This window comes from Protopterus annectens, chromosome 6.part0 (assembly GCF_019279795.1).
Source record: "Protopterus annectens isolate FY-2018-M chromosome 6.part0, PAN1.0, whole genome shotgun sequence".
NCBI lineage: Eukaryota > Metazoa > Chordata > Ceratodontiformes > Protopteridae > Protopterus > Protopterus annectens.
Window position 1 is genome coordinate 1,962,146,386 of NC_056737.1, and position 12,156 is coordinate 1,962,158,541.

The following is a 12,156-nucleotide window of genomic DNA, read 5'->3' on the forward strand; positions in this document are numbered from 1 at the left end:
GACAGGTGTGCTCAAGATGATTGACCATCACTTGTATTATCTGTTTGCTGGCTACACATCTGGGATCATCCCACAGACTTACCAGGGGGACAGGCAGCAGTTATGGGCACATATACTGGACATTCTGGCCTCGTGTGTACAGCTGTGGGGTATGACTCTGTATGCAGCCTAATTCCACTCCCAGGATTCAGATCATGGCTTTGTCTGCTACAACCTAAACACTGTCCATCACAGTTGTGACTGCTATATTGATATTGCTGTATATCTCCAATCTGCTTTCTCTTATTAATCCCCTGTGCTTATACATTCTGACCTTGTATAACAACACTCTTTCCTAGACAGTTGTATGTTGTAGGACAGTGTGGGCAACCGTGATGTGTAATACCTCATGATTCAGAGCAGTTGCATATCGTTCTTGTATTTTCTGGACACAGTGTTGGTATCTGACAGACCTGTGGGGGGAATGTTTATTAGCACTACCTGAATGTTCCCACACACAGTACTTAGGTTCCACATTACTATTATGCACATATATCTCACTCTGTTACTGTCTACACTCTGACCACAGCTTAACAAGTTTGGGTGTAAATGGGACATGCGTGACTTCTTAGTCACATAAGGTATTGGGGAGTTGTTAGTGTGCCAGGTTTGTTGTCATAGATGTGTCAGTCAGTTGTATTTCCTGTTTGCTGCTTATATGTCTGGGATCATCCCACTGATTTCCCAGGGGGATAAGTTGATAGGCAATAGATATGGGCCACTTCAATAGACATTCTGGACATATCTGTACATTTGTGGGGTATGATTCTGTATGCAGACTACTACCACTGGCAGGATTTGAACCGTGGCTGTGTACACTAAAAAAAAACAATTCACATCTCTGTTGTATGTGCAATCCATTTTTTGTTGGCTGCATTTTCCCTGTTTACTGTCGATGTGTGTCTCAGTTGTACTAAATGGCCTCTGGGGATTACACCTGTCGTTTACAGGCATTCCTACACATTCAATTTATGGTGCATGGTGTGGGTAATGGTGCTTAATACAACAGTATTATTATTACATGATTGCAAATCTACATTACTATATGATACCAGAATATACACATGCAGTCCAGCAGTTAGACCTGTTTTGTCAGGATATTACACTTTTATTGACATACACACAGTATGAGGCTCTTCCTGCCATATTCTCTAGTGAATGCAGTACATGCCTTGAACAATACAGGTTTTATGCTGGCAATTTAATTTAGTACTGCTTTTATTTTCTATGACAGTAAAAGCATGAGTATTACTGACCTGCCTTGCATCATAACCTCGCCAGGCGGCTGATGTAGGCCTCCTGGTTCTCAGCCCACTCTGTTGCAGCTGTGGGGGACACAAGATGAATATTTAGCTATACCTATCCATGATATACCTGAGCTGGCACTTTTATTACACATGTACTGGGGTGATACGCATGTACTGGGGTGATACTTACGCATGTCAAGAACATCCCCTGATGTTCTAGCCTCTTGGAGCCACTCCTACAAGAGGTCCCCCTTCTGCCTCTTCAGGTCGGCATAGTGGTGCATGATCTGCTCACCAGTTCTGGGTATGCCAGTGGCACTGGTGAGGTTGTGGGCGAGACGGTCCCTGGCCTCCGCCTTATATTGGGAGCCTTGGTACTGGCCCTGCAGCAGTCACTGTGCATGGTCTTTAACTAGGAGTTCTGCCATGACCTTGGACTCAGGGTGCACCAGTGCTGCGGCCGGAAGCACACTCCTCCTCCCCTTACTGCCATAGTGCCTGGAAGTGGAAGCTACAACCAGTTATGAGATGTATTTCCTCCTCTTGGGTTTAAGTAGGGCTGATTTCCTGCACTTTTCCATGATTGGCCGGTTTTGAAAAGGTTAAGCTATGGGCAAACCTGCTTACCTAAGCTTGACATTGTTTAAAGGGGTATACCACTGACCACAAAGAGTTAGCTGGTCTACACATTGCTTACACCCACTAAGCTGGTTTGTACAATGCTTAGCGTTGCTTACATTAGACCTTCATTATAATGCCTTTTTTGGCATTGTGTTATTCATTACACCTAAAACTTCTGTGGATACCTAGTGATATCTGCATTGCTTACTGTACTTATTTCCTTGTTTCTCTTGAAAGAAAGTTACTGTTTGTCATTTTTGCATTTAAGTTACCTGTAACACATTGCATTTACGTTACCTGGCACTTGCTCACTAAGTTTGCACTAAAAAATTAAAAGCACTACACCCTCACAAACTCCCCTTGAGTACCTTGTTTCCCATTGGCCCTTTTTTCAATTATAAAGGAATTCCCAATACTATTCTGGCATGTCCAAAGGTAAGTTGTCAATCTCCTTTCCGGTCCAGCTGGTGAATCTGGGAATCTTGAGGCAATGTTACAACTGCCTCATGTACACAGGCAACCCTCTCCTCCTCCCAACAAATTCCAACACATGTGAGAGATGCAACCATATAGCCAAACTGGAAGCTAAGCTCTCTCAAGTCAGTACTGGCGTAACCAGTCAGGAGGCGAAGGAAGCCACACTCTCACTACAATTCCAGTCTCACATAGACCTACCATGACAGCAAACCAAACGCATAAACACACAAAAACATACTCAGAGGCTCTAAATAAATATCTGCCTAAGCAGCAGAGACCTCCAAAGCAGACGCCCAAGTAACTGCTACCCCAAAACAAAACACGGGCAACACATAGCTCACAAAGCCAGTGTGCCGAACAGTCACAGCCCTTAAGGCTAAACAACACACCTGATACACTTGTAATAGGTGACTCTATCGTCAGGCACACTGACGTCCTGCTCATCAGGCTAAACAAGGAGAAGGTCACGGTGAGCTGCCTGTCGGGCGCTAGGATCCACCACATAACACACGCCCTCAGGTCACTCCAAGGCAAGTACAAATATGACTCTGTCATTGTCCATGCTGGTGTGAATGACCTGAGACGTACCTCCCTGGACTACATGAAAAGAGACATAGAGGAGCTCTCTGAGTATGTAGCCCAGGCCGGTATGACCCTGACCTTGAGTAGCATCTTACCCTCACCAAGAATGATGCCACAATATGAAGACAAGATGATCAATTTCAACAGTTGGCTTAAGTATTGGTGTCATTCAAAGGGGATCCACTGCCTATCAGCCTGGGATGACATGCTCGACAAGCCACGATGCTTTGCTAGGGACAGCTTGCACCTCTCACCCCTGGGCTTTTGGATATTGGCAAAGGCTCTTGCTACCCCCATAGTGCATTTTTTAGGCAAGGCTCAAAAAAAACAAACCCACCTCCATAGGTATCACAAGGGATAAGAAACTAAGAGTAATGCTACTCAACACCAGAAGTCTAAACCTCAGGATGCATGCACTCCACTCTCCTTAGCATGGAGAACATCGATATCTGTGCAGTAACAGAAACCTGGTTCAAGGCTCCCGAGAGCACCCCAGCACTACCAGGTTATACCTCATACCATGCTTTTCAGCCCCAAAACTTGGACCAAACCACAAAAGGAGGGGGAGTATCAATATTCGTCAAAGATACCCATACCTCCAGGTTGGTGGCACAGCACGAAGCATCAGAGACTACCCATGTGCAACTAACAGTGGATAAAACTGCATTCCAGTTTATAGCCTGCTACAGACCACCCTCCCAAACCCAGGAACCCCACTCGGCCTTCCTGAGAACACTGGAAAATATGAAGGTCTCTCCAAACACCATTATATTGGGTGACTTCAACTACCCAAACAGACTGGGAGCATTACTCTAGCTCCAACACTCTAGCCCAAAGGTTCCTAGAATTTATAAACTCAAATGCTATGGAACAACTTGTTACCACTCCCACAAGTGGGGAAAACATACTGGACCTAATCATCACCAACATGGGGGACTCTATGCTCCAGACCAGAAGTGTATCCCTCACTGGTAAGATCAGACCATAAACTCATCTCACTGGATATTCGCATCCCGACCCCACCCCCTGCCCAGAAAACCACAGTGAAAAACTTCTCTAAAGCAAATTTCACACTCCACAAAACCGAGGTGGAATCCTTCAAAGCCCCTGGGCCTGTGGAAAATACGGCCCAGACCACAGAATCCTTTATAAACGCATTCTATTAGCACCTTCAGGAATGTATGGATCATGCAATCCCAAATAAAACCAAGACCCAATCCTCCAAAGGCAGACATCCTGTCTGGTGTACCCCAGCCATAAACAAACTATACAATAGAAGGAGGAAGCTACTACATGATGGAGCAAAATCCCAAAAAGGGGAGGCATCTCTGATCAGTATTGGCAAAAAACTACGGGCACTCATAAAATCGTCTTAAGGCCAGCTTCGAGAGAAAAATTGCACAGGACACTAAGGATAATCACAAGGCTTTCTTTAGTTATGTTAGGAACCTGGGTGGGAATTCTCAGATATGCTCAGAATTAGTCCAAAATGACAAAAAATACACCTAACCCACAGACATTGCCAACATCCTAGCTGACAGGTTTAGCGCAAACTCCCCCCCGCACCAAAAGGGCAAATATCTATCCTAGCAGAGTTCTGCCCCCCCTGACAGCTCAGATGCTCAGGTAAGAGCCACCCTCTCCAAAGCAAAAAACACAGCATCAATGGGACCAGACGGTGTCCCGGGCTGCGTCCTACATGAACTCCAAGAAGAGCTAAACCCAAACATAAAACTACTGTTCATTCTTGGCCTTACTACAGGATATGTACCCAAAGAGTGGCGTACAGCAACAGTGATCCCTCTCCACAAAGGTGGTGCCTCAATGGAATCTGGAAACTATCGCCCCATAAGCCTGACTAGCTTGGTCTGCAAAGCTATGGAAAGGATCATCATGGACCTCATAAATAAAGATATTGGGGACCTACAGACACTGGATCCTACCCAGTTCGGCTTTGTTAAGGGCAGATCCTGCCTCTTAAACCTGGTCGACTTCTTTGAAACTGTCACCAAGGCCATTGACGAGGGGAAGGTGGTCCACACAGCCTACCTGGACCTCACAAAAGTCTTCGATACAATACCCCACTCGGGCATTATAGATAAACTCACCAGCTTAAATATAAAATCCCTATGTCACTAGATGGGTTGCAAACTGGCTCAAGGACAGAACCCACATGGTTAGAGTTGCTGGAGCCATGTCAGACTCCAAACCAGTTACAAGTGGCGTCCCACAAGGCTCAGTTCTGGGACCTCTCTTGTTTGGTTATATTTCTCGGAGGTACAGGCAAACACGGAAAGACTGTGGCTGACCAAGTTCGCAGATGACTGCAAACTGGGTGCCATAATCTACTCTCCAGCCGACACAAGCATCCTCCAAAAGGACCTCATAGAAACAGACAATTGGTGCCAGAGCCATGGCCTCAAGCTAAACGCCAAAAAGTGTATAGTCATCCCCTTTGGCAAAAACAAAGTGCCCACAAATTACCACATAGGTGGTAATCCATTAAGTACAGAAGAAGTAATTAGGAACCTGGGGACCCAAGTTGATAGCAATCTCTCATTTGACAACCACGTGGCCAAAGTGGTTAGAAAAACATTTTATATAGCCCACCTAATCATGAAGGGATTCGCATCTAGATCAGGGGAGATCATCGTGCATCTTTACTCATCCCTCATCAGGCCCATAATTGAGTACAATGCCCCTTTTGGGATGTACCTTACCCAGACACCTGCAGCAACTGGAAAGACCCCAAAAGTACCTCACCAAGTGGATCAAAGGGCTCAAACAGATGCCATATACTGCCCGGTTAAAGAAACTCCAGCTCTACTCAGTGGCATACCGCCTGCTCAGAGGCGATCTGTGCCTGACGTATAAAGCCATATCCAACCCAGAATTAATGGACATGCTGCACCTCAGAAAATCCAAATCCCATCGAGCTACGCACTCGAGAGACTTGAACCTCAGCACTGAAATAAATAGGACATGCTGGAGGGACAGATTCATAACCCAGAGGCTCCCTTCACTTTGGAATAAAATCCAAGTCCAGTGTAGGCAGAGTCCCTCATTTCCTCTCTCTGAGGAATCTTGATGAGTGGATGCGAGATCGTAGGTTTACCCCGGTTATCACTTCTGTCTCACTGTTAGAGGCACAGTATACTAACCTCGAAAAAAGGGCATAGCAAAATTTAAAATGGGTGGCAAAAGTCAAACACACACTGGCTAGGCTTATAAATGCCCTAGGGCTGATAGCCTAGTATGAACCTATATGTATGCCTATGTGAAGATTGGGTAGAGAAAGGTGAAGGCTGTCAGCCTAGCCACATAGAATTGTGCAGATAATTCTATCATTTGTAAAAGTGAAATTTTGAACTTAAAACAGTCAAGCATTTCAAATCTTTCTTTTGAAATTTAAAATTATTTCATCACTGCCTTTGATGTTTTACAAGTCTGCTTCAGTCAAGCTAGAGGAAGGCTTTCTGCCTATTGTTTTAAGGCTAAAGTTAATATCCAGAATTTGCATGTGGGATGTCCTTTATTGCTCTAAGTGTAAAAGAATGTAAATGCAGTTAATGTGTAGCCTGGGAACTCCAAGAAGCGTGAAAAAGATGATGTAATAGTTATCAGAACTGGAGTTTCAATTTCAGCAGTGAGAACCAGAGATTATGAAGCATTTTTCATCTTGGACATCTAACTTGGCACTGCATGTTCTTAAGTAAGTTATCTTAGAAGTGTGTATTCTTGTAGAAATAGTTAGGACTATAAAGATTAGACTGTTTTTCTGTTATGTCAGAGCTGTACTACTGAATTATTTTAAGTTTCTGTGTGATCTCTGAACTCTTGAATAGTGCTGTGGTGTAGTAGTATTGTCTTGTGTTTTTAGTATTTATTATTAAATAGTTTTAAACTCTTTCAACTGTGGCTGGTTTATGTAGAGATAAATTAAGCTCGAGAGTACATTGCATGCTTACAAGTGATCCTGTAATAAGCCCTTCCAATAAGCCTTGATTGCTTAAGTTACACTACTATTGGATATTAATATTGTACAGTAATAATTGGACACCCTTTTAAGGGCCTTTGATTAGCTGATAATTATTAGCTGGTGGTGGCACTAATTATTACCATATAGTCTGGGTATGGGGACACAGCTGGAGAATCTGTGTCAGCCTTTCACAGGAGTGTCTGTGAAGTTGTATAAATACTAATCAGTGTGTGTGTGTGTGTGTGTGTGTGCGCCCTACTTGGGCAGGGATACGAAGCACTGGTTGGACAGAGGGTACTGTAGGTTTTAGCTTGCCAGCTAGGCTGAGATCTGGACCCTATAGCTGTAACAGTGGGGAGTCTTATTGGGGACTTGGGAAGCAAGGGAGTGTCCAGCCCTGGACTGATTGTGATCTCTGTGTGCTCTTAAGGGAAATTGCACTTTACTGTGTGTATCTGTTATCCTTTCCTCTCACATGAGATGCCCTTTCTGGTGTTAGTGGTGAGGATTGAGGCTCTTTGATTGCTGGGCCAGGGCATGGGTGTCACAACCTGGTATTCCTGATTGATGTGTATGTACACTCTGTGGGGTCGTTGTGTTTTATTGGGGACTTCAACACTCTATTACAATTACACCTCACTTCTGGGTTTAGTCAGTTCACATATTTGTTATGTAGTGAGTTATGGCACATATGACTGTATACTGATACTTTTCACAGGTTCAGTTTGGTTATACTGTGGTGAGGACTTGTTTGCTACTACCTCATTCTCTGTACTTTTGTTTGGTGGATAACTACTGGGACTATGGTGTATAGGGTCCTGGGTTAGAGACCTGCATGGCTGTTTATTTTGTTGATGGGCAGAACAAGGGCTATTGGATACAGAGTGATTAAGGCACTTTTGAGCATTTGTGGGTTTGCATGATGGTAAGCACTGCTAACCTGCCATTACATCTGCTTACAGAGAGTTGGCTTTAGAATTGCTTAGCCAGTGTAGGCATTGCTTACCGCCATGCAAACTGGCTTAAGGCCACTTACTAGTGCTTGGATGTGCTTACTACTGCTTATTTGTGCTTACACCTGCTTACTAGTGCCTTATTCATTATGACACTGGCACCTCACATGTGCATTTACTGTGGTACTCCAATTCATAAATATATGTTATTTAGTGGGTTATGCAACAAAAATATTGGTCATAACGTGCTTTGCCATGTAAAATGGAGTTTACTGCAGTGGAACTAGAACCGGGAATGCCTGCTCGTAAGGCAAATGCACTGTCCAATACATTATTGCTATGCTGCTTCATTTGCATATCTTCCTTGTTATCCTCTACAGCTTTTTAAGCTGCTTTAACCATAGCTAAGCGATTGTCACACCCGCGCACCTACAGTTAGCTGTAATCGGATTTTTAAAGAAAAAAGGGTTTCTTCATTTTATTTCTACGTTCTGTTGCTGTTCTACACAAGGGGGACTGTTGGGGATATGCAGTCACCTGTGAGTGGTCTCGCTCATTGCATACCTCTCTCTGCTGTTCTACATTGCGGGGGCATGTTTATTCTGAGAGCTCTGCTCTGACACGCCCCCTGCACTCTTGCACGCTTTGTGTATGTCTAGGAGCTTGGGCAGCACACATCATTAATATGCATGGCACGCTGCCATCCTGCTCCTAAATGGTCACTTCCATGCAGCTAGTCCTGCATGGAAGATTAGTTAATCCAGTGGTTTGTTTTATTGCCATTAATTTTTAGTCCAGAAAAATCAGCAAGGAAAATTGTATATTGGTTAATTGTTAGTATTAATCGGGGATTATATTTTATTATCTTTGTGTACTGGTGGTATATCTTAAAACCTATTTTGTGTGTGTATATGTATGTGTGTGTATATGTATGTATGTGTGTGTATATGTATGTATGTATGTGTGTGTATATGTGTATATATATATATATATATATATATATATATATATATATATATATATATATATATATAAATATAATATACACACACACACTTTTTATATATGTATTACTACCTATAATAGCTAATGATTCATAGATTTAGCAGAAAGTATATGCAATAGTGGAAAGTCTCTTCTACAGTAGAACCTCCATAGTTGACCACCTCCTTAAGTTGACCTAATTGTCATATCTTGACCACTTGGACTGTGGCACAATATTAATTTACCCTTTGTAACTTGACCAGCTGAGTCCACTCTACAACAGAGAGTAGGTGGTGTGGGCTTTGCCCCTTAGTTGCATTATTTTTCTTTAGTATAAGTTCTCTCTTCATGTTTTATTATTACCATGTGTTGGATTAGGCCTAACATCCTATTGTTTATCATGTGTTGCTGAAGATGTTTTTCAACGTGAAGGACTGGTCTGAATTGTAGGTACATCCTACAATTACTGAAACATTTTTTCAGTTAATTGAGACAGGATGGCCCAAAGGAAAGAACTTGGAGCTGACATTGAAGGAAAAGGTTGATCGTCATCTACATTTTTTGGAAAGCAGCAGCCAAAGAAAGACAGCGGAACATTTTGGTGTTAGCAAGACCACAGTTTGCAACAGCCAAAAATGTAAACATGAGTATTTGGAGAGATATGGTAAGGAAAGTGGAGACCTACAACAGAAAAGGATGAAAACTTCCCTCAGTGAAGTCCGTAAAGCCACATTAAGCTGGCTAAAACAAATGAGGGCAGTTAATGCCTGAATTTCCGGACTGCTGATCAAGAAGTTGCTAAATTCACACAGGAATTCAAGGTGGCAGATTTCCAAGCATAAAGTGGTTGGCTTGAGAAATTTAAATGGTGACACAAGATATCCTAGAAAGTCTTGTGTGGAGAATCCAATGAAGTTCGAGTAGAACTTGTGGAAAAGTTCATAAAAAAGTTCCTGGACTGCTTCAGAGGCTTCAAAGATGACGATATCTTTAATGCTGACATGTGCAGATTCTTCTTCAAGGTGATGCCTGACAGGAGCCTCATCATGAAGGGTGACCAATGTATGAGCAAAAAACTTTCCAAAGAAAGTTTCACAGTTCTGCTTTGCGCTAGCTTAACCGGAGAGAAACTAAAGCCTACGATGACTGCTAAATCAATAAAGCCACATACATTCAAGAACCTGAAGCCCAAAGACCTCCTCGTCACTTGGAGATCAAACAAATGCACATGGATAACTGGTACCCTATTTGAGGAGTGGGTAAGGGCTATCAAGTGAGAATTGAAGAAGAAGAAATGGTCAAGTCTACGGACAGTAGATAACTGTCCTGGCCACCCACAATTGAATAATCACATAAATGTGACGCTGAAATTTCTGCCTCTAAACACCTCAAAAATCCAACCTCTTGACCAAGGCATCATCAAAACATTTAAAATGCACTACCAAGCCCAGCTCCTGCACTGGGTCATTACTAAAGTATAACCTGTGGTCCGCCTGTGGAAGCAACTTCCTCTGCTGCATCAGTTAATGCTCTGAATGCTGTCCTCTGGATCAGTTCTGCTTTGAATAAAGGTCATGTAGAAACAATGCAGAAGTGTTTTAAGAAAGTTGGATTTGTCACAACCCAATAGCATGATGTTTTGGCCCCATCAGGCAGTCTGTCTCCCATGGCAGAGTTTGAAGGAGAATATTTTGAAGGTTTTGTTGCAATGGATGATGAGGTGGCAACCTGTAATGAACCTGACACAGAAGCAATTTTCTAAGAGATTGACAGAAGTGCAGACCAGCATAAAAGTGCATGAAGCCGCTGATGAAGTGGAAGAAGCAAGTGAAAATGGCACAAATTGTAGAGACTCCAAAAGAGGATGTCAGGCATCTGATAATGCAGTTGAAGTCATTTGCTGTGGAAAAATGCCAAGGTGTGCCAAGTGGCGTAGCCAGTGTTGAGAGTGCTTTCTACACTTATGTGATTTAAGAATACGAAACAAACCAAGACTGAATCTTTCTTTTCCAAAATAATGATTAAACCATTAGAAACAGACCGTAAATGTATAGATTTTGTATGATACTGTATGTATGATTTTCCTGTGTTCTGATGTGCATGATTTTGTTTGATATTCTGTAATAAAAGCTGTACAAGAAAGTAAAGTACATCTACATATCAGTACAGTAGACCTAGTTCCTTATGTTGACCAGTTTGTTACAGTCCCTTGGGTGGTCAACTTAGGGGTTCTACTGTAGTAGATTTTTTTTGTAGTTTTTATTTACTGCTCCTAAGAAATAAGAGCTTAATTTAACCTAGTTTTTATTGTCATAAAGAGTCGGCAATAATTTTTGAATATTTATGGAAAGTTAAAATCCTTTAATAACATACCATTAATTTGGTATTTATTTACTTATCAATAGTTTTTAAATGTCTAAAATAAAAATGTCACTTCTCCTTTCTTGTTAACTAGTCTACAAGTGTTCTTTTCATGAAGTCCTGGGTGTGTCTATTCATATATATCAAGTGTGAGATTTGAATTACTCTGTCAACTTCAGTGTTATTAAACATGTGATTAGATCTTTATCTGCTATTAATACTTGTATTGTTATGGAATATCTCCACAATTTTGGAGTGGCATTTTTATCTTTAACATTATTGTAAAACGTTATTAATTTACAGTGTTAGTTGGAAATAACTTCTAAACTTCCAGAATTAATCTACCTAAGCTTGGAGCTTTATATTTTGTTAATTTCCTTATTTTTTTTTGCTTGGAACTTCTGCTCCACTAATCTGTTTTGTTAATAGGTCTTTAGCATCCTCAGATAACCTCCTTTCTATGTTATTAGCCAAAAAGGATTGTATTTGTTTGTTTTCTTTCTGCATTTAATTTAATTTGTTTCATAATATTTTCGAAATTCCTTAAGTATATCTTCATGTCTGTTGTATTGCTATTACTCTCTCAACACTTAAAAGGAGTAATCTTGCTATTATTTAATATTTTGGCGTACTGTCCAATTTACATAATCTGGCTGAACATACAATGTACATTTTAATTTCCCCAGTATTTCTTTTAAAAAAAAATACCCATTTGTTACCCGGGTAGGCCCACAGTCCCTTTTTAGGGGTAACTGGGCAGCAGTATCTGGTTAAGTGACTTACTCAGGGTTACACAGTAGGCAAACGAGGGCTGAAAGATTTAAACCATGCACCACAGGAACTACAGCTCACAACCTTAAGCCTCTGTGACACATACTAGACAGGTATTTGTTTATTTAGGGTACTTACTGTA